Here is a 19,847-nt window from a genome sequence, read left to right on the forward strand (position 1 = left end):
GTGGTGGGATTGCCTCACATACATGTCTACTAGTTCATCTTATACAGCACACCAATCTTCACTAGAGATACGGCCCTCTAACCCGACTGCCCAGCCTCTAGAACCTCTAGAACCATGAGCCAAATAAACCACTGATTATACATTACTCAGTCTTACAGCAACAGCAACAGAAAGCAGACAAAGAGGCTTACTAAGCATCATAGGTTGGTCACACAATACACTGTACCATATGGGTGGTTCATCTATGCGATCTCATGGCTAGCTGACCAGGAACTGAGGCTCACTGCCACTGCCCAGCAACAGCCAGAGAATGATGGGAATCCAGATTAGAAGTGTGTCTCTACTGAATGCCTATCACTTCACACCACCGTTCAATCAAACCAGAAAACTGGAACTACGTGTACTCTTCCCTTTCCCATCTCTCCCCATTCCCTATTCCATGTGCTATCAACGATGTAGCTTTCTCCTTCTTCCCTCTCAGTATTCAGGAGGCTGAAGCAGGAGTCAAATTCAAGGCTAGCTTGAGCTACAGAACAAGACCCTGCCTCCAAATAAACACATACAAAACACACATACTGCAAGGCCTCAAAATATCTACATAATCATTCATAGCAGCCACATTACAGCACCCAAAGGTAGGGCAACCCAAGTATTTATCAATGAATGAAAAGATTAACAAAATATAAATATGAAATGTTACTCAGCCTGAAAAGGATAGGGGTCAGGGATATAGCTCAGTGGTAGGATAAAGTCTTGTATTCTCTTCATATAACTGAAGAGAGGAAAGGAGGGAAGGCGTGGGGAGAAAAGGACATCTGGATATTCTACAATATGAACAAATCTTGGAGACATTAGAGATATAAGCCAAAATACACTAAGACAAACACTGAATGGTCCCATTTACATGACATCCCTAAAGCTGGCAAATTCACAGACAGAATTAGGTGATGAATGGTGTTGATGGCGACATAATTGCAGATGGACTTAACGCCACTGTACATTGAAAACAGAGACGTGCTGCATTTTACCACCAAAGTGAAACCCAACAAACAACAAAAGCTCTGCTGTAGTCAGACTCAGCTCTTCAAGGCCAGCTCAGGTCAACCCAGACATCATACCTTAGTGAGGTTCTCAGAACAAGGGTGTGGTGAGCGCTGCTGGGGGAGTGGAGCTGCGGAGAAAGGAAAAACTACCTAGGCACATGGTCTAGAGTCCAATCACCACCTATGGAAAGAAGAAAAACAAAATGGTTTTAAATGGGTTAAAAATAAATGTTAAAGTAGGAAAAGAATTTAAGAAAACTAGACACAACCATCCCAGTATAGGTATGTCCCAGGACCTCTACATTTAGAGCCTGCCCCACAAAGGCAAAATTTCTGCCCTCTTCCTAGCCCAGCATGGTGGTTTAGAGCATAGACTTTGCCTAGATAAAATCCCACTGACAACTAACTAGTCATGTAACCTTGAGAGAACATCTACACCTGTGTGTCTGTTTTCCATACATAAAATGTAGCTATCACCTAGCACAAGCAGTATTTGTGATGCTGCATCCACCTGGGTGGCAGGCAGGTTGCCCCTCACACCTTCCAGATCACCAACAGGAAGTGCATGCAGAGAGGACAGAAGATAACAGGCAGGCAGCTTTGCCCACAGCTCCCCCTCCAGTGCTCAGAACAGCACTCACTGAGGCTGAGGAAGCTCACCAGACAATGAGTGGAACTGGAAGCTGGGGAAAGCAGAGGTAGGAAGAGGACTGAGACCTGGTGAGAGTGGAAGAAGAAACGGGCACAGCTGCCAGAGCATTCTGCCTTAATTTAGTAGTTTTGTTTTGTTTTATGGTTTTTTTGAGACAGGGTTTCTCTGTGTAGCCCTGGATATCCTGGAACTTGCTTTGTAGACCAGGCTGGCTTCGAACTGACAGAGATCCGCCTGCCTCTGCCTCCCAAATGCTGGATTAAAGGCATGCGCCACCACCTCGGGACTTAATTAGGTGGTTTTTTAACTATAGCTGAACCTGGATTACCTTGGAAACTGTTCATGCTTGGCCAACTACCCCAAGATTTAGATTTATTTGGCCAGTGTTCTGAAATCCTAGTCAACGGTCTATCAGTGTTCACGGATGGCAGGGTATGAACAGGGTGTGATAGTGCACCTAGACTCACAGCATGCACACACAGAAGGCCATCCTGGGCTACACAGCCAGCTAGACTCTATTTAACAGGAAGGAGATGGAGCACTGGCTGCTCTTCCAGAGAACCCAGGTTTGGTTCACGACTGCCTGTAACTCCAGTTTCAGATTGGACAAGCTCTTCTAACCTCTGCAGGGACCAGACATACACATGGTATACACACATATGTGTAGATAAAACACTTATACACATAAAATAAAATGTAAAAGCCTAAATAAATAAATAATAATAGCCTAGCGGTGGTGACACACACCTTTATGCCAGCCAGCACTTGGGAGGCAAAAGCCGGTGGATCTCTGTGGCCAGTCTGGTCTACAGAGCGAGCTCCAGGACAGCTAAGGTTATACACAGAGAAAATTTGTCTCGAAAAAAACAGATAAATGAATAAATAAATAATAAAAAGTAAAAAACTCACTGGGTGTTGGTGGCGCATGCACTTAGGAGGCAGAAGCAGGCGGATCTCTGTGAGTTCAAAGCCAGCCTGGTCTACAGAGCGAGTTCCAGAACATACTCCGAAGCTACAGGGAGAAACCCTGTTTCAAAAAAATAACCAAAAAAAAAACAGAAAGAAAGAAAAGAAAAAGGAAAAAAGTCATATATGATGAGACACACCTGTCATCCAAGCACTTGAGGATCAAGAATCAAAAGTTCAAGGCCAACCTGAACCTGGGTTATATGAAACTCTTAAAGAAAAGAATAAAGAACTTTTTAAAATAGAAAACAAAACATCTCTTTTTGGGGGGGAGGGGGCCCTATCATTGGTCTGGTGATACACGGGAGATGGATGTTGAACTTTGTCTAAAAGTCTGTCTTTTGTAGGCTCTCATTTCCCAAATGCTATTCCAATAAAAGTTGATGACTTCAAACCTTGGGGTCCAACTTTTTAAATCAAAGGAAAACTGTTATTAGAGAAAATTAAGAATTAGGAAGAAACAGGAGCAATGCAGGAGGATAGTGCGCCTTGACTTTTTATGCATACCAAGTCACAAGCAGAGTCGCCTCAAGGAGCAGATTGCCTGGGTTAGTAAATGCTGCTGTCTCCATAAGGCTGTGTCACCAGGGGAAGGCTTAGGGTACTTGCTGTTGCCCTCCTCTGGTCTCCTTCTGTGAGCTTTCTAGGATCATAAGGCTTATTTTGTAAGTTATTTGCATGTTTCCACATCCAGCTTGTGGGATGCCCTTAACTTCTCTAGATTTCAGACTGCCAGCCAGGCCGTGGACACCTTTAGCGCTAGCACGTTAGCTCTGGGAGACGGAGGCAGCCAGGTCTACAAAGTGAGTTCCAGGATAGTCAGAGACCCTTACTTAAGGGTTTTGTTGTTCTTCTTCGTTTTTTTTCTTTCATTTTTAATAAAACACATCTGTCTAGAGGAGAAAGGGGAGGAGAGGTTTCATTTCTTTAATTTATTTCATTTCTTTAATTTATTTTTTATTTTTTCTGTTTTCTTCCTGGCTGATCTGGAATTCGCTGTAAAGCCAGGCTGGCCTCAAACTCACAGAGATCCTCCAGCCCTTGCCTCTCAAATGCTGGGATCAAAGTCATTTAATAGCCACTATGCATAGCTATCTCTTTAACTTTTAATTAAGTTTCTTCTGCCCTTTCTCACTCCAATCATGCATTTTCAAGCCTGATTTCATCTTTATCTTAATTTTGACAGGTCAGCATTTATTTTAGATTCTAAATGGAGATACAGATAGCACTAATGAAAATTTTGAAGATACCCCAATTCTGCACAAAGAAACAGGGATTGCATTTTCTCAACTTTTCCCTTTTCATGTTTAGATCCTAATATTTCAAAACATAAACTAGACTAGGTGTTGGTGGTCCATGCCTGGCATCCCAGCACTCCAGGAATGGAAGCAAGAGAATCAAGAGTTCGAAGTTAGTTTTGGCTACATGAGATGCTCTCTCAAACAAACAAAACATAAATTACCAGAAACTGTGACATTAAAATTAGGACAAAAGCCAGAGGCTGAGAGCTGAAGAGGTAAGGACAGGTATCAGGCCTACTGTCCAGTGAGGAAGTTCTGAATGTACCTGGTTATTCACCCAAGATAATCTCGGTGCCTCCAGTTACAGGGCTCTGGCCTACTAACCAGAGTCTATGTGTGCAATAAATAGTCTGGCTGCAGAGAAGGGCCAACAGACCCAACATTACTGACCCAGGCTGGCTGTTTCTCCCAAGCCACTGAAATCACAGATTCTGGGCTTGCTGTAAGAACTTTTATAACACACTGCTCTCGCCTCACAACAAACTCAGCAGTAGATGAGCCAAGACGAGCACTCAAAGGATGCTGACTTCTGCCTGCTTCCAAAGACCAAGACACCGGCCAGGCGGTGGTGGCGCACGCCTTTAATCCCAGCACTTAGGAGGCAGAGGCAGGAGGATCTCTGTGAGTTCAAGACCAGCCTGGTCTACAAGAGCTAGTTCCAGGACAGGCTCCAAAACCACAGAGAAACCCTGTCTTGGAAAAAAAAAAAAAAAAAAGCAAAGACCAAGATACCTTTGTACTAAAAGCACTGAAGCTTCTAGTCAGTTTTCCCACTTCCCAGCATGCTCATCTTCTGGGATCCTACTGAACATGGCACAAATTTTCCTTCAATTTGGTCTGAGACATTCTCTGTAATTCTTGTCATAATTACAACACACCTTAGTGTGTTGTAAGACCAGGATCAGAAAACATTGTTCTAGAATATCTTTCTAGATTAGAGGTTTTTTTCAACATCAGAAACACAAAAGTCAGTTAGAGCCAAAGAGAGTCCAGGAGCCCATTAAATTTAAGCCACTATACAAATAAAGGCACGAGGCCAAAGAGGTGAGGCAATCAGATCAGAAAGGTATACAAATTGAAAAGAACTTTTGTTACCTGCAAGATTTCCAGCATCCCTGGTAAGCTCACAAGACCCCACCCTAAGGCCTTCCCATCACAGGGGGTAACCACTGGATCTCCATCCAGTGCTGGAGAAACTTATTTAACCCTGAGTCAGTAAGTCTCACCCTGGATGAACACTGGGAACACCTGGGGAGAAAGCCGACCTGACACCACACCTGACCCCAGCTCAGCCCACTGTGTCAGTCTCTGGGTGGCCTCTGCACTCATCCCTCCTGTCTCCTTCCGCACGTTGGCCTGCAGGGTTCCATTGGCTTCTTTCTCCATGCTGACCACTCTTCCTTCAGACACTTGCACAGCCAGTTCTCACCAGCAGATCTCTACAAAGATCTTTTTATCAGTGAGATTTCTCTGTGTTCCTTATACTTTACTTTGAGAGTTTTTGTTTTTTAATAGCCCAAGCTTGTCTCCGAAGTGCTAGGCTTGTTCATTTATTCATTCATTCACCCATCCATCCATCTATCCAATTTTATTATGTATGTGTGTGTGTGTGTGTATGTGTGTGTGTGTGTGTGAGAGAGAGAGAGAGAGATAGAGAGAGAGAGGGACGGAGGGAGGGAGGGAGGGAGGGAGAGGGAGAGGGAGAGGGAGAGGGAGAGAGGCAGGCAGACAGTGGAGGTAACGCAGTCTATAAGTGGAGGTCTGAGAACTCCTCCCAGGAGTCAGCTCTCTCCCTCTACCGTGTGTATTTTTCAGGGATGGAATTCAGGTCATTAGGCTTCTCCGCAAGCTCCTCTACCCACTGAGCCATCTCATCAACCCCAACTTCTCCATTTAAAATAAGAAGCCCAGGGACTGGAGAGATGGCTCAGTGATTAAGAGCACTGACTGCTCTTCCAGAGGACCTGAGTTCAGTTCCAGCACCCACAGGGCAGCTCTCACCTGTCTGTAAATTCCAGTTCCAGAAGATCAAATCCCTTCCTCCGGCCTCTACAGGTACCAGACGTGTATATAGTGCATAAACATATACACAGGCAAAACATCCTTCACATAAAATAATAAAAATCTTAGAAATAGGGCTGGGGAGAGATGGCTCAGTGGTTAAGAGCATTGCCTGCTCTTCCAGAGGTCCTGAGTTCAATTCCTGGCAACAACATGGTGGCTCACAACCATCTGTAAAGAGGTCTGGTGCCCTCTTCTGGCCTGCAGGCATACAGACAACATTGTATACATAATAAAAAATCTTAGAAATAAAAGAAACCCTGAGCTGGAGATGAAGCTCAGTTATATGGACTTCACCTAGTATGTTGGAGACCCCAGGCTAATACCCAGTATCAGAGAGAAAAAGAATGCTGTCTCCCTAGGCGACCTACCCGCCACACCTACTTTGTTTTACATACTTCTCACCATCTCTCATATTTAGTACTTTCCTGTCCCCAAATTTCTAAGTAACGAGCTTTATGAAAGGAAGGTTTTAATCACATTCTCTGATATGTTCCCAATGCTTGTACAGCTTACCTGTACATAATTTCCCATACACATTGGCCAGCACCCATGAGCCTGAGGCAGGGGAATTCCAAGTTTGAGGGCAACCTGCAATACAGAAACCCTGAGAGAGAGAGAGAGAGAGACCAAAAAACTGACTAGAAGACTAATGAAAAAGAAAGCATACAGAAATAAGTATTTCTAGCCAGTTTAATCACTTGTGAGTCAGATAATCTGTCCTGAGAAACAAAATCAGAGAGACAAAAAAAGAAGCTGAAGGGAGGAGATAGAACAAACAGAGTTCAGGAAGCACCCTAGGGTACTGATAAAGGATTGCTGCAACCTGAAGCAAACTCCTCTCAGCAGACCAGAAAGAGCAGACATCTGTCTCAAGAGCTGGGACAAGACATGACCCCTGGCCACCACTCATCCACTGAGACAGTCTGGTTCCTTCTTCTCTTCACACTTCATCTGCTTCGGAAACGTATTTGAAAACCACCACCAAGTTGACGGTGGGGGCGCTGAAAGGCTTTGTCGTGGCCACGCAGCAGGTGTCATCCTGCCACCATCAAGTCTCACTGACACCATGTCTGCTGAACTTCGCAGTCTTTGTGACTCCCCTCAAACACAGTTTCATCACATGACTTACTACATTCAAACCAAACAAACCTAAAACAGTTCCTTACTGCCTACCACCTCAGGCTTAACCAAGGCCAAGCTCTTCAGAAGATTAAAACTATAGGCCTAGGCTGGGCGGTGGTGGTTCACACCTTTCATCCCAGCAAAGGCAGATGGATCTCTGAGTTGGGGACCAGCCTGGTCTACAAAGAGAGTTCCAAAAAGGCCAGTGCTGTTACACTGTCTTGAAAAACAAACACACACACACAAATAGACCTAGCCTAAGTCTTCTGATCTGACATTGCAACAGCTGCTCCTTCACCACCTCAGAACACCCCGTGACTGCCTTCGCCTCTACACACTAGTAAAAGACAAGACTGCAGGCTATCCTAGACTCACTCAGGCCCAGCCTCCACTCCTACCAAGAGTTATCAATCTCCTCCAAAGGATCTCTTCTTCCTTCGTCTTCCAGCTTCTGCCTCTACGGCACTCCTATCTGCACAGTGCGCACACTACACACCTGTGCACACACATTCATTCGCTCAGCATGAGCCGTCCGGTGTAGTAGTTCATAACTGTAACCCCAGCACCAGGAGACAGGCAGGAGGGCTGCCATGAATCTGAGGACAGAGACACTGATTCATGACAGAATCAGAGAGCCTTTCTCAACTGGGTTTCTACTCCCAAATCAGAAATTGGAGGGAAGATAGTCTCAGTTCTGAAACAAATGAAAGGGCAGTCCACATGAATAAAGAAAAGGTTTAGGTAAATGAGAAAAACAGGAAAGTCTGAAGCAGGAACAGTGGATAGATGAACAGAAGGTAGATGGTGAAAGGCCACTGCAAAGACGTAGACTTTAAATATTTATTTTATTTTTAATTATGTATATGTGAATATGTCTGTGTGTGGGTATGTACACATGTGTGCAGGTACCTGGAAAAGCCAAAACAGGTGTCATATCCTCTAAAGCTGGAGTTTGTGAGCCACTCACCATAGCTGGTTCTCTGCAGCAGCAATATGCACTCTTAACCACTGAGCCATCCCTCCAGCCCCCAGGATTTGGATTCTTAATCTACAAAAGAACTTGGGACAAGGGGTGACTCATTTTATATTTTGAGAAGATCTGGTCAGGCAGTGGTAGTGCACGCCTTTAATCCCAGCACTTAGAAGGCAGAGGTGGGCAGATCTCTGAGTTTGAGGCCAGCCTGATTTCTACAGAGGGAGTTCCAGGACAGCCAGGGCTACATTGAGAAAATCTGTCTTGAAAAAAAAAAAAAAAACAGAGAGAGAGAGAAAGAGAGAAATCTGTTTTCTCCTTAAATTATTCTCAAACATTTTTAACTGAAAATTTATAGAAAGAAAGAAAGAACGAAAGAAAGAAATAAGAAAAAGAATCTGATTCTCCCTCTATTTGAAAGCCCTCATATCCAGTGTCAGACACACTTTACCCTATGACCCAACCAACAGAGGGCCAGATGGGCCTGGTGTTGGGGGAAAAAAGGTAGTTCAAAAGCTAGGGACTGGGCTGGAGAGATGGCTCAGAGGTTGAGAGCACTGACTGTTCTTCTAGAGGTCCTGAGGTCAATTACCAGCAACCACATGGTGGCTCACAACCACCTGTAATGAAATCTGGTGCCCTCTTCTGGCCTGCAGGGACACATGCAGACAGAACACTGTAAACAAAACAAATAAATCTTTAAAAAAAAAAAAAAAAGCTAGGGACTACAAGTTTCTGATAGCCATCCAAGTTTCTAGCGAAATATGGTAGCCTTAGGTACATACTATGTGCCAGATCTTGCTTCCAAAACAGAAAGATCCTGTCCATGTGAAGGAACCTATAATCCTAGCACTTGAGAGGTAGAAGCAGAAGAATCTAAAACTCAAGGCCATCTCAGCAGCACAGCACAGTCAAGGCTAACCTGCACTACAGGAGACCCTACCTCAAACACCAAACTCAAAGTTTCTTTTAGGGGCAGAAGATGGCTGAGGAGATGAAACACTGGCAGCTCAGTTCTCCTCTGTAACTCCAGTCCCAGGGCGATGGGGGTGCATCTACCATCCTTTCCTGGCCTCCACAGGTGCTTCTCAGACACATGCAGGCAAAACACCCAGAAATAATGTAATTAAGGGGGAGGGGTATTTCTTTCAAAGGTGTCTTTTGCTACCCTCAGTTCTCTCCTACCATGCAGGTATGTCACTTCTTTTTTTTTTTTAAACATTTATTTATTATGTATACAATATTCTGTCTGTATGTCTGCAGGCCAGAAGAGGGCAACAGACCCCATTACAGATGGTTGTGAGCCACCATGTGGTTGCTGGGAATTGAACTCAGGACCTTTGGAAGAGCAGGCAATGCTCTTAACCTCTGACCCATCTCTCCAGCCCAGGTATGTCACTTCTTGTCTTCTTGTCCTTGCCCCAGGTACCTGCCTGAGTCCTAGGCTTTTCCTCAGCCAGATTAATTCCTGATAATTACCTTGTTATTTGCTGACAAACTATGAAGAGTATAACCTCTCCCAGGAGGTGTAAATAACTCTTAAAATCCTCTGTAGGTTAGGAAGAAAAAGGCAATGGCCTATAGGCATGGACTATAGTGAATTAGGCTCTTCTTTTGTGACTAGGTTTCCATCTCGAGTACAGGGGCAGTGGTGACAGTGTGTGATTCAGTGACAGGGTGATGTCCTAATGTCTGAAAGGCCCTGGATTAAATCCCCAGCACCAAAAACAATTAAAATGGGGTGGAGTAGGGGAACAAGAAATGAAATGATACAACTGTCACTATCTTCTTCCAAATGGTATCACTCTGTTTTGGTTGTCAGATATTCCTGAGAGGTAACTCCAGCCACTTCAAATAAATAGCACATAACCACCACCCTCAGAAAGAAAAGTCCCCTTAAGTTACTTCTGGTTAGCCAAGCATGGTGCTGTGAGCCTTTAGTCCCAGCACCCAAGAGGCAGAAGCATTCAGGTCTCTGAGTTCAGGGCCAGCCTGGTCTACAGAGAAAGTTCCAGGATAGCCAGGACTACAAAGTGAAACCCTGTCTCAAAAAAAAAAAAAAAAAAAAAGACACTTCTGGTCTAGAAGTAAATTGTTCTGTAATTGCTTGCAGCAGGAGAGCTCCTAAAGGCAAAGTTCATCTCACATGATTCCTTTATGTTCTACAAAGCACAGTGCTCTGGGCTGGGCCAATGGAAAGCCTTTCATACTTGACTATACATTGCCTAGCAATGATGTGCAGGTGCAAAAAAAAGCTATGCAGGATTTGAAATTCAAGTAAAACATTTTTTGTTCTAGGTGTGATAGCTTACCCTGATCCTAGGATCAGGGATGCTGAAGCATGAGGACTGCAAATTCAAGGACTGCCAAGGTTGCACAGCAAATTTCAAGCCATCTGGGGCTACACAGTAAGACTTTGTCTCAAAACAAATAAAGAAGGAGCTGGCATGTGATGCATGCATATAATGCAGGCACATGGGAGGTAGAAGCAAGAGAATCAGATTTTAAAACTGGCAAACACTACATAGAGATTTGAGGCCAGCACAGGCTATGAGACTCTGTCTCAAAAAACTAACTGGGCATGGCGGGGCATACCTTTAATCCCAGCACTTGGAGTCAAAAGCAGGCTGATCTGGATCATGTAAGTTCCAGGCCAGCGTTCGAGGCCTGGTCTATAGAGCGAGTTCCAGGGCTACATAGATTGACTCTATCTCAAAAAACAAAATACAGAAACACACATCAAAACAGGTTAAGACAGAGAGCCCTTCCAGAAACAGCAGCTTGCTACCCACTCCTGGGCTTCTCTCCTCTGGAATAAAAGCTGGGGCTTAGCTTTGTTTTCAGACCTTGGGACAGCATGGGCTGTAGTTACAACCGACCCATATCTTCAACATTCACTGCTACAGTCTCACTTTGCCCTTTGCCTTGTACAAGTGAACACCTCTGACTTGATAAACTGAGAATGTTGTAAACTGCAGCAAATGAGGGCACAAACAGGAAGCAGCACCAATTCCATAGGCTCCCAATCAGGTAGTATGGATAAAATATCATTGCGTCCAAAGACTGTAAAGAGGAGGGAACACTCCTCCCCTCACCCCCAAAACTGCTAAGCCTCCAGAAAGAGGAGATTCTAGGAACGCACCTTAAACTCGCACACAGACCTAACTCCTTCCCTTTGCAGTCTCCTGGGCTCCAACTCTACCCTAAAGACTTCTAGCATCTTCCTTATGGATGTGTGGGAGACTGCCTAGACCATACTGAAACCAAGCCACACCAGAAACAAACTGACATTTCTTTAAAGCTGGGTAGTGGTGGCACATGCTTTAATTCTAACATTTGGTAGGTCTCTTCAAGACCAGCCTGGTTTACAGAGAGAGTTCCAGGCCAGCCACAACGTTAGAGAGAAATCCTGCCTCCAAAATCAAAACAAAATATACAGATACACAGACACACACACAAAAACACATACACAAGGGAGGGAGAGAGAAATCAATCAATCAGCCAATCAAATTGGGTAACTGGGTTAGGTGGTGCCTGCCTGCAATTCTAGCACTTAGGAGAAGGGGATTTGGGATTTGAGAGTTCCAGGTTGACCTGTAATCCCAGGACTCAGACAGCTGAAGCAGAATGATTTTGAGTTGAAACTACACTAAACTATGAGATCCTCCCTCCTACCCCACACCCCAAAGAGACCCCAGTCAGGCTCACTGGTTCCAAGGACTGTCCCAATCAGAGGTGCTAGCCTAACGGCCCTGACAAGACAAGCCATTTCAAAACATCTAAAAGCATCTTCCCTCCAGCACAGCCCAGGAGATGCAGTCAGTCCCAACATCATACTTTCATAAGGGCACAGCCGTAGTCACTTTCAGTTTTGCTACATGGCCCTCAGTGTTTGTCTCCAAAATGAAAATAGACCTTACTGAGTATCTATTTTTGTGAAGACGAGATAGTAAAACCTTTATAAGATTTAAATCTTGTCCAAAGCCACAGAGAAACCCTGTCTCAAAAAAAAAACCAAAAAAAAAAAAAAAAAAAAAAAAAAAGATTTAAATCTTGCCAGGTGGTTGGTGGCGCATGCCTTTAATCCCAGACTCAGAAGGCAGGTGGATCTCTGTGAGTTCGAGGCCTGCCTAGTCTACAAGAGCTAGTTCCAGGACAGGCTCCAAAGCCACAGAGAAACCCTGTCTCGAAAAACCAAAAGATTCAAATCTTATAAAAGGAAGAAAACACAAAGAAAAAAGTTTAAAAACTAGGGCTGGAGAGATGGCTCAGCGGTTAAGAGCACCTCTGTTTTCCAAGAGGTCCTGAGTTCAGTTCCCAGAACACACAGGGTGGCTCACAACCTTCTGTAATGGATTCAACGGTGGGCAGAGAACCATGCAGACAGAGTACTCATATACATAAGTAAATAAATTTTTAAAAAGAGATTCACTTTAAAAAAGTGTTTTGAACAACATACACTCCACTTAGAGGCAAGATCTCCCGGGAAACTGGCCTCCAGAGCGGACTGCCAGGCTGTGAGCCCTGGTGCAGCACTTGCCTTCTTTGAATGAGTCTATATTCTTTGTGGAAAGATCCTTAGAGCTACCTCTGGACTACTCAGAACATTTCAGTTAAAAAATAAATAAAAGCCAGGTGTGGTAGGACACCACTTTAGTACCAGCACATGGAAGGTAGAGACAGGCAGATCTCTGAGTTTAAATCCAGCCTGGACTACATAGTAAGTTCTGGACAGCCAGGGCTATGCAGAGAGACCCTCCTGTCTCAAAAAATTAAAATAAAATTCAATAAACATTTTAAAGTTCAAGACTCTTTCAGGGGACCCAATAACTCTGGAACTTTAGATATAAGCTAAAGCCATGTAGACTTCACACGCACACTGACTCGAGGCCAGGAGTCAGTTGGCTCCTGGCCAGGAGCGCACACACCCACTCCTCTTCACTCAGCCTCGTGAGTCTTTTCACAACCACGAACAGACATCACATCCTGTCTTGTCTACTGGAGTATGTTAACAAGAATGAAGGGCCACCATTACCTCTTGATGTAACACCTTCAGATTCTGAAATGCAGACAGTAAGGACTTAAGTCACACAGTAAACTGAATAATCCAAACATAGATTGGCAACACCAAACTTGAAATGAGGTCATTTACTTTTCTGGAAGGCACAAAATTATGCGTTAGATAAATTATATCAAAATATGCTTCCCTGCTGTCAAAATAAAAGCAAATTTGAAAAAAAACCTCCATTAAATATATATATCTAATGGATTTCACAGCCTACACTCCTAGAGGAAGCAATAGACCAGAGGCCCACAAATAGAAAGACTGAAGTTCTAGGTATATGAAACTCTACCTCCTAGACACCCATTCTCAGAATTCTTTACCATTAAAAATGTTCCTGCCAGGAGGTGGCACACGCCTTTAATCCCAGCACTAGGGAGGTAGAGGCAGGTGGATCTCTGTGAGTTCAAGGCCAGAATGGTCTTCAAAGCGAGTTCTAGGATAGTAAGTGCTGTTAGAGAAACCTGTCTCAAGGAAAAAAAAAGTTTCTCATTTTATAAGAAAAGAGAAAGTTAAACAAACAAAAATAGGGGTGGAAATAAAGATTTAATCCAAATATCAAAAGGGCTGAGAGATGAAACTCAGTGGGAGAACACTTGCACGAAGGACCTGGGTTCAATCCCCAGTACAGCAAACAACAAATCAATATCAAATATTAAGCTGGCCAAGCCTGTAATCCTAGCACTCAAGTACTTGGGAGAAGGAAGATCAGTTCAAAGCTAGCCTTGGCTACGCGAAACCCTGTTTTAAGAAACAAGAGCCAGCTGGGGGAGGGTGTTCTTGGTTTTTAGGAACAAGAAAAATGACTGAGCAGTAGTGGCACAGGCCTTTACTTCCAACAAGGCAGAGGCAGGTAGCTCTCTGAGTTCAAGGCCAGCCCGCTCTACAGAGTGAGTTCCAGGACAGCCAGGGCTAGGCAGTGAAACCCTGTCTCGAAAAAGCAAAACAAAACAAAGGAACAACAATTTTAATTAAATGTTAGCACTAGTTCTCAATATAGGATTTATCAGCAAGTTTTAGTTCATTTGTATTTCTATCTGCATCTCCAAATTTTTATTCATGTATAAATTTATACATGTATAAAATTATTAAGAATAATTTTAGGGCTGGAGAGATGGCTCAGAGGTTAAGAGCACAGGCTGCTCTTCCAAAGGTCCTGAGTTCATTCCCAGCAACCACATGGTGGCTCACAACCATCTATACTGAGATCTGGCGCCCTCCTCTGGCGTGCGGGCATACATCAAGGCAGAATGTTGTATACATAATAAATAAATAAATCTTTAAAAAAAAAAGAATAATCTTAAGAGGATTTTAATTACATGTGTATATTCATGTCTACATGTGGGTATGTGCACATGAGTTCAGGTGCCCACAAAGGCCAGAAGAGAGAGTCAGATCTGCTGAAGCTGGAGTTACAGGCGTGGTAAGCCTCCTGGTATGGATAAGAAGGCCGAACTCAGATCCTCTATAAAAACAGTAAATGCTGGGGCTGGAGAGATGGCTCAGTGGTTAAGAGCATTGCCTGCTCTTCCAAAGGTCCTGAGTTCAATTCCCAGCAACCACATGGTGGCTCCCAACCATCTGTAAAGAGGTCTGGCGCCCTCTTCTGGCCTTCAGGCATACATACAGAATACTGTATACATAATAAATATTTAAAAAAAAAAAAACAGTAAATGCTTCTAACTACTGAGCCATCTCTGCAACCCCAAGTTTTAGAGTCTCAATAGAAAAAACTCACCTACAGTCTGGGTTACCCCCTGGACAATTTTAAACATATACCTATACTACTGCTTAGCCCCTTCCTTTCTTTCTAAAATGTATTTAATTTTTTTTTTTGGGGGGGGGGTAAGAAAAGGTCTCTTGTCGACCAGGCTAGCCTCAAACTTGGTATAACCCTGAACTTGTCATTTTTTTTAAAGTTCTTCTTCCTCTTTCTTGCGTTTCACAAGCACAGGATCCCACCCAAATACTCCATCACTATTCACTCCATCAACTACATAGGCGAGTGCTTGAAGAAAGACTAATGGAGAGGGGATGTTCATGTCCATGAAGCCTGAGAAAAACAAATGGGAATTGAGGGAGTTTGTAAGTTGCCCTAGCCCTAGCCAGCAAGGGATAGAGAGGTAGGGACAATGGCCAGAGGACAGAAACATCTGCCACTTGACAGTTCCATGTTTAAGTCAGTTAGTAGTTTAGATTCACTCATCAGTCTCCTCCAAGTTCACTCAGAGTCAGTCTCCCTGATCCGCTGAAGACCTTACTAAACTCAAGTATTAGTCTTCAAATCTAGGAATTGACATTGAAGCCCTAGGTCCCTACAGAGACAAAGCTGCCCCACGCTGACAGTGACCGTTGCTCTCCTGCGGCAACAACCACATGGAATGCACGTGTTGTATCTAAACTCTCCAGCATCTCACCATGCTTACAGAATAAAACATAAGCTTCTTGATCTGTTTTCCAGCCTCATCTCCAGACAAGAGTTGTATGCTTTCATGTTCGGGGTTCTATGTAGATTGTCCTTCACATCCAAAACTCCTATTCGTCCTCCAAAGCTCAGCAGAAGTCATCTCCTCCCTGAAGCCTCCCTCTTCCCCACAGACATCTATTTCTAGGACCTCACAGATCCATCCCAGGCTGGCTTCAAACACTGCAGAGCTGAGCTCCCGCTCTTCCTCCTTCCTTCCTCCAGGATTACAGGGCTGGGTCCCAGAACTTGCCCCCAGTAGCTCATTAACCACCACTATATTAGAGAATTTAAATAGCGACTCTAGTCCATTTGTTAAAATCCCTGACTTTTCCTAGACACTCTAGTGAAGACGACACTATCTACCAGCTCTCTGCTGAGTTCCAGCATCGTACCAACCATGAAATGAGATATCGATGCTGAATGATTGATCATATGGAAACAGCTTTGGCATTAAGTTATAAAGAGGAAGAAGAGAGAAAGAAGACAGTTATACAAAATTCAAGAACTGAACTATCACGGGGCGGTGGTGGCAGAGGCAGCACAGGCCTTTAAGCCCAGTGCTTGGGAGGCAGAGGCAGGAGGATCTCTGAGCTAGAAGTCAGTCTGGTCTCAGAGAGAGTTCCAGGACAGCCAGGGCTACAGAGAAACCCTGTCTTCAAACAAATAAACAAAACCCCTGAATTATCTAATTAATCTTACCCAAAATACTCACAATATAGCTAAGAAGCAACAGGAATTCTTTTTTAGTTATGGAAACAAATATTATTGGACAAAGTGCTAAACTTTATATAGCTCAATTTTATCTGCTTAACTTTATGAAGTAGACACTTGCATTGAAGATGAGGAAAATGAGGTATAAGCAAGGTTAAATAATTTAAGGTCGCCGGGCGATGGTGGCACATGCCTTTAATCCCAGCACTCGGGAGGCAGAGGCAGGCGGATCTCTGTGAGTTCGAGACCAGCCTGGTCTACAGAGCTAGTTCCAGGACAGGCTCCAAAGCCACAGAGAAAGTCTGTCTCGAAAAACCAAAAAAAAAAAAAAAAAAATTTAAGGTCTATGGTTAACAAGGGTCTGGAGTAAATTTAAAGTCTGACTCCAAAGCCAGTGAGTGCTGAAAGGGGGCAGGTGGGGCTCGTTATAATAATCTCTATGGACACCATCACCTCACCTCTGGGCTGGGATGTGTTACAATCATCTCTGTGGACACCATCACCTCACCTCTGGGCTTTTTCCTTGTAAAATGGACATGAGAACCTTGTCTTTGAGGGTATACAGAGTAAGGTGGACAACAATCATTCAAATGGGTTCTCCCTCTTAGCAGACACAGTTGGTTTCCCTTCCTAAAAGCTGTAGGAAAAACTTCCAGAGGAAAGGAGGTCCCACATACTTGAGATCTTCTAAACAGAGAAATCCTTGCCTTATCTCAGTCAGAACAAACCCTGGCCAGAGGCCTCACAAAATGCAAATACTCCTAATTAGCCTAAGCTACAACCCCAACTAGAGAGGGCGAGAGGCCCTTCACCCCAGGCCTGGGCGGGCAGGCAAGCCCAGCTCCCCACAGACTTTATCTCCCCTCTCCCCTTTCTTCCCACGAACCTCTTTCACTTCCTCCTGGCTGCCAAGCAGAGTGCCGCTCCACACACGGTTAACTCTGAAGCCTTCTCTGGGTCGTGACCTAATGCAGCAGGGCTTCCTCCGGGAAAAGCCTTCCCTCAGCCTCCAACTCAAATCATTCTCTCTCCTACCTCACCAGAGAGTAGAACTTTCAGATCACCACCTCCTGCAGAGATTTGTTCCAAAGACTCATCTGGGGCCAGGTAGAGTCCATGCTTAGTAAGTGAGGGAGGCCCTAGGGTTGATTACCCCAGTGCAAAAACAAACCAACCCAAAACACACACACACACACACACACACACATGCACACGCACACGCGCGCACACACACACAGAGAGAGAGAGAGAGAGAGAGAGAGAGAGAGAGAGAGGGAGGGAGAGAGAGAGAGAGAGAGAGAGAGAGAGAGAACTATCCCTTACCTACCTTCTTAGGGCCCCTGTCATTGTAACCCTAATTAAATTCTCAGGGAGCCTGGCGTTTAGGTGTCCCAGCATTCAAGAGGCTGAGGCAGGAAGATCTAGGCAGTCAGGAAGACACAGTTAAGCTGTATATACAAAGAATAAACAAAAAGCACCCACCCCTGTGCCTCAGATTCTCTTTCCCCTGGTGTTCAGTGCTCTACATGTAGCACACTGCAGGTTTCCCCACACACCAGAAGGAAGCCCTGCAAGGGCAGTCATTTTCCAGGGCTTTGTTCACCACATCGAAAGCATGTGTTTATTGACAAATATTTTCTTTATTACTGGACTTTGTCTCGAGGGTAAGATCTCCAACACTAAAACAGTGGTGTCGTTCTGACTGACACCGTATCTCCAAAACCTAGCTCAGTCACGGCCCATACAAGTGCTCAGGGAATTTTTACTGTCAGGCAAGGTTGCCTGAAGTCCCAGCTACTACTGTACTGGGAGGTTAAGACCTGAGCTTGGTGGCCAACCTAGCTAAAAGGGGAGATGGGGTAGGGGCGATTGCTAAATGAACCAAAGCCACCATCAGTGGAACAGCAAAAGAAATAGTTCCCCCCCCCAAAAAAAAACAACAACAAACAAAAACCATCAGCACCAGGCTTCCCTGTCTCTTTAGGGTGCAATGTACCTGTCAGTCAGTTTAGCAAACAGACGTCTGAAATCCATCAGGCCAAGCACACTGTGTGCTCAGCCAGTGTGCACCTGACACAAGCTCCCTCTAACCCCTACGCGAACACAGCCCCGGGGGGGGGGGGGGGGGGGGGAGCGGGCAAACCCGGGTCCAAACACCATCTTACCCACCCAAGCCCCACGCTCCTCCTAACCAAAGAACTAGCCAGGCTAGTCCCGGATACAAAACACGCTCTCTAGGTGGGCCTGTGCGCTTATTCCATCCCTGGACTTTTAATGTCACCTCTGGCCTGCTCGTAAAAATAGTGAAAAATCCCTCACCACCTCCAACAACCTCGCGGTCCGCAAGAGCAAGCATACCTAAGGTCAGGCGGACCCCTCCCCCTCTCGAGAGCTGAGCCAAGGCCAGGAGGCCATCTGTCCAGCAGACGCTCCCCTGTCCTCCCCCCGGGTCACTCGGAGCCTTTCCACCCTAGCCCCTAGGTTGGCAGGAAGAGTCTCCGCAGAGATAAATCCAAGCCTGATCAACAGGCCTGGTCACCCCCACCCCGAGGACCCCAACTCCGGTGGAGGAGGAAGACCTGTCTGCCCCGGGAGAAACCTCCCCAGGGTCAGAACTTGGGCGTAGCAGAGGGGTGGCTGAGGGGCGCCGAGGAGGGCCGACGCTCCAAGTGTCTGCCCCGTGACGGCGCCTGGTCCCCGCGCGGCGGGGACCGTGGAGCTGACAGGGCGTCCCAGCCGAGCGAAGTGCACCGTTATCCCGGCCCGGGCCGGGGGCTCGGCGGGCGGCCGCCTGTCGCTCGCGGGACGACAGCGGCGTGCCCGGGCCGCCCGTGAGCAGCGGCGGCGGCGGCGGCGGAAGAGGCCGGCGACCCGGGCCGGGGGCGGGGTAGGGTGGCGGCCCGGGCCCGCCTGGCGGCGGTCGGGGGGAAGTGGCTGCCGCCTCGGGCGGCGGGCAGGGTCTGGCTGCAGGGCCGGGCCGCGGCGCGGGCTCCGAGCCCGCTCTCCTCAGACTCCCCTGCCCGAGCTGGAGCGGCCGGGGCGGTGGCCTCACCCTGTCCGGGCGGCGGGGGGCGCTTACCTGGCGGCGGCGGCAGCAGCAGGCCCCGGGCTCGGCCGCGCGCGTCCCCAGCGCCGGCTGCGGGAGCCACAACATGGCGACGGCGGTGGCGGGCGGGGCTGCGGCTCCGGGGGCGGAGCGGGGGCGGGAGCCGGGCTGGCGGCGGGACCTGGCTGAGGCCGCGGGTGGGGAGGGCGGGCGGAAGGCGACTCGGGCCTGGGCACCGGCCAGGGCGGTGCGGCTGAGGATCTGCTGCCCGGGCCCGGCCCGGCCTCGCGCCTTCCGCCTCAGGCGAACGCGACCCTGGCGACGCCGCGGGCGAGGAGGGGCGGGGCGGGGACGGCGCTACACCCGGACTGGCCCCGGACCGCGACCTGGGCTAGCGCCCTTCGCCCTCCGCGCGGCCTCACACCCGGGGCTGGAGCGGC

The 19,847-nt window shown here is 46.5% G+C and overlaps 1 protein-coding gene across 3 annotated transcripts in view; it reads right to left on the reverse strand.

Moving 5' to 3' along the window:
* Znf592 (zinc finger protein 592) overlaps window positions 1–19,519 on the reverse strand; it is a 51,543-nt gene extending 32,024 nt beyond the window's left edge. Inside the window, exons 1-3 of one of the 3 annotated variants that reach the window (XM_041644571.1) lie at window positions 17,248–17,446; window positions 8,116–8,207; window positions 1,119–1,224 (exon numbers count right to left, since the gene is read on the reverse strand). The gene's annotated coding sequence lies outside the window, so the exon portion shown is untranslated. Of the gene's footprint in view, window positions 1–1,118; window positions 1,225–8,115; window positions 8,208–17,247; window positions 17,447–19,440 lie in introns of those variants that run through there. The other 2 variants (XM_041644515.1, XM_041644651.1) reach the window with 2 other exon arrangements.
* Window positions 19,520–19,847: the final 328 nt, after the last annotated feature.

Source organism: Microtus oregoni, unplaced genomic scaffold (genome assembly GCF_018167655.1).
Source record: "Microtus oregoni isolate MIOR12 unplaced genomic scaffold, Mior012 000000F_ref0000247, whole genome shotgun sequence".
Taxonomy (NCBI): domain Eukaryota; kingdom Metazoa; phylum Chordata; class Mammalia; order Rodentia; family Cricetidae; genus Microtus; species Microtus oregoni.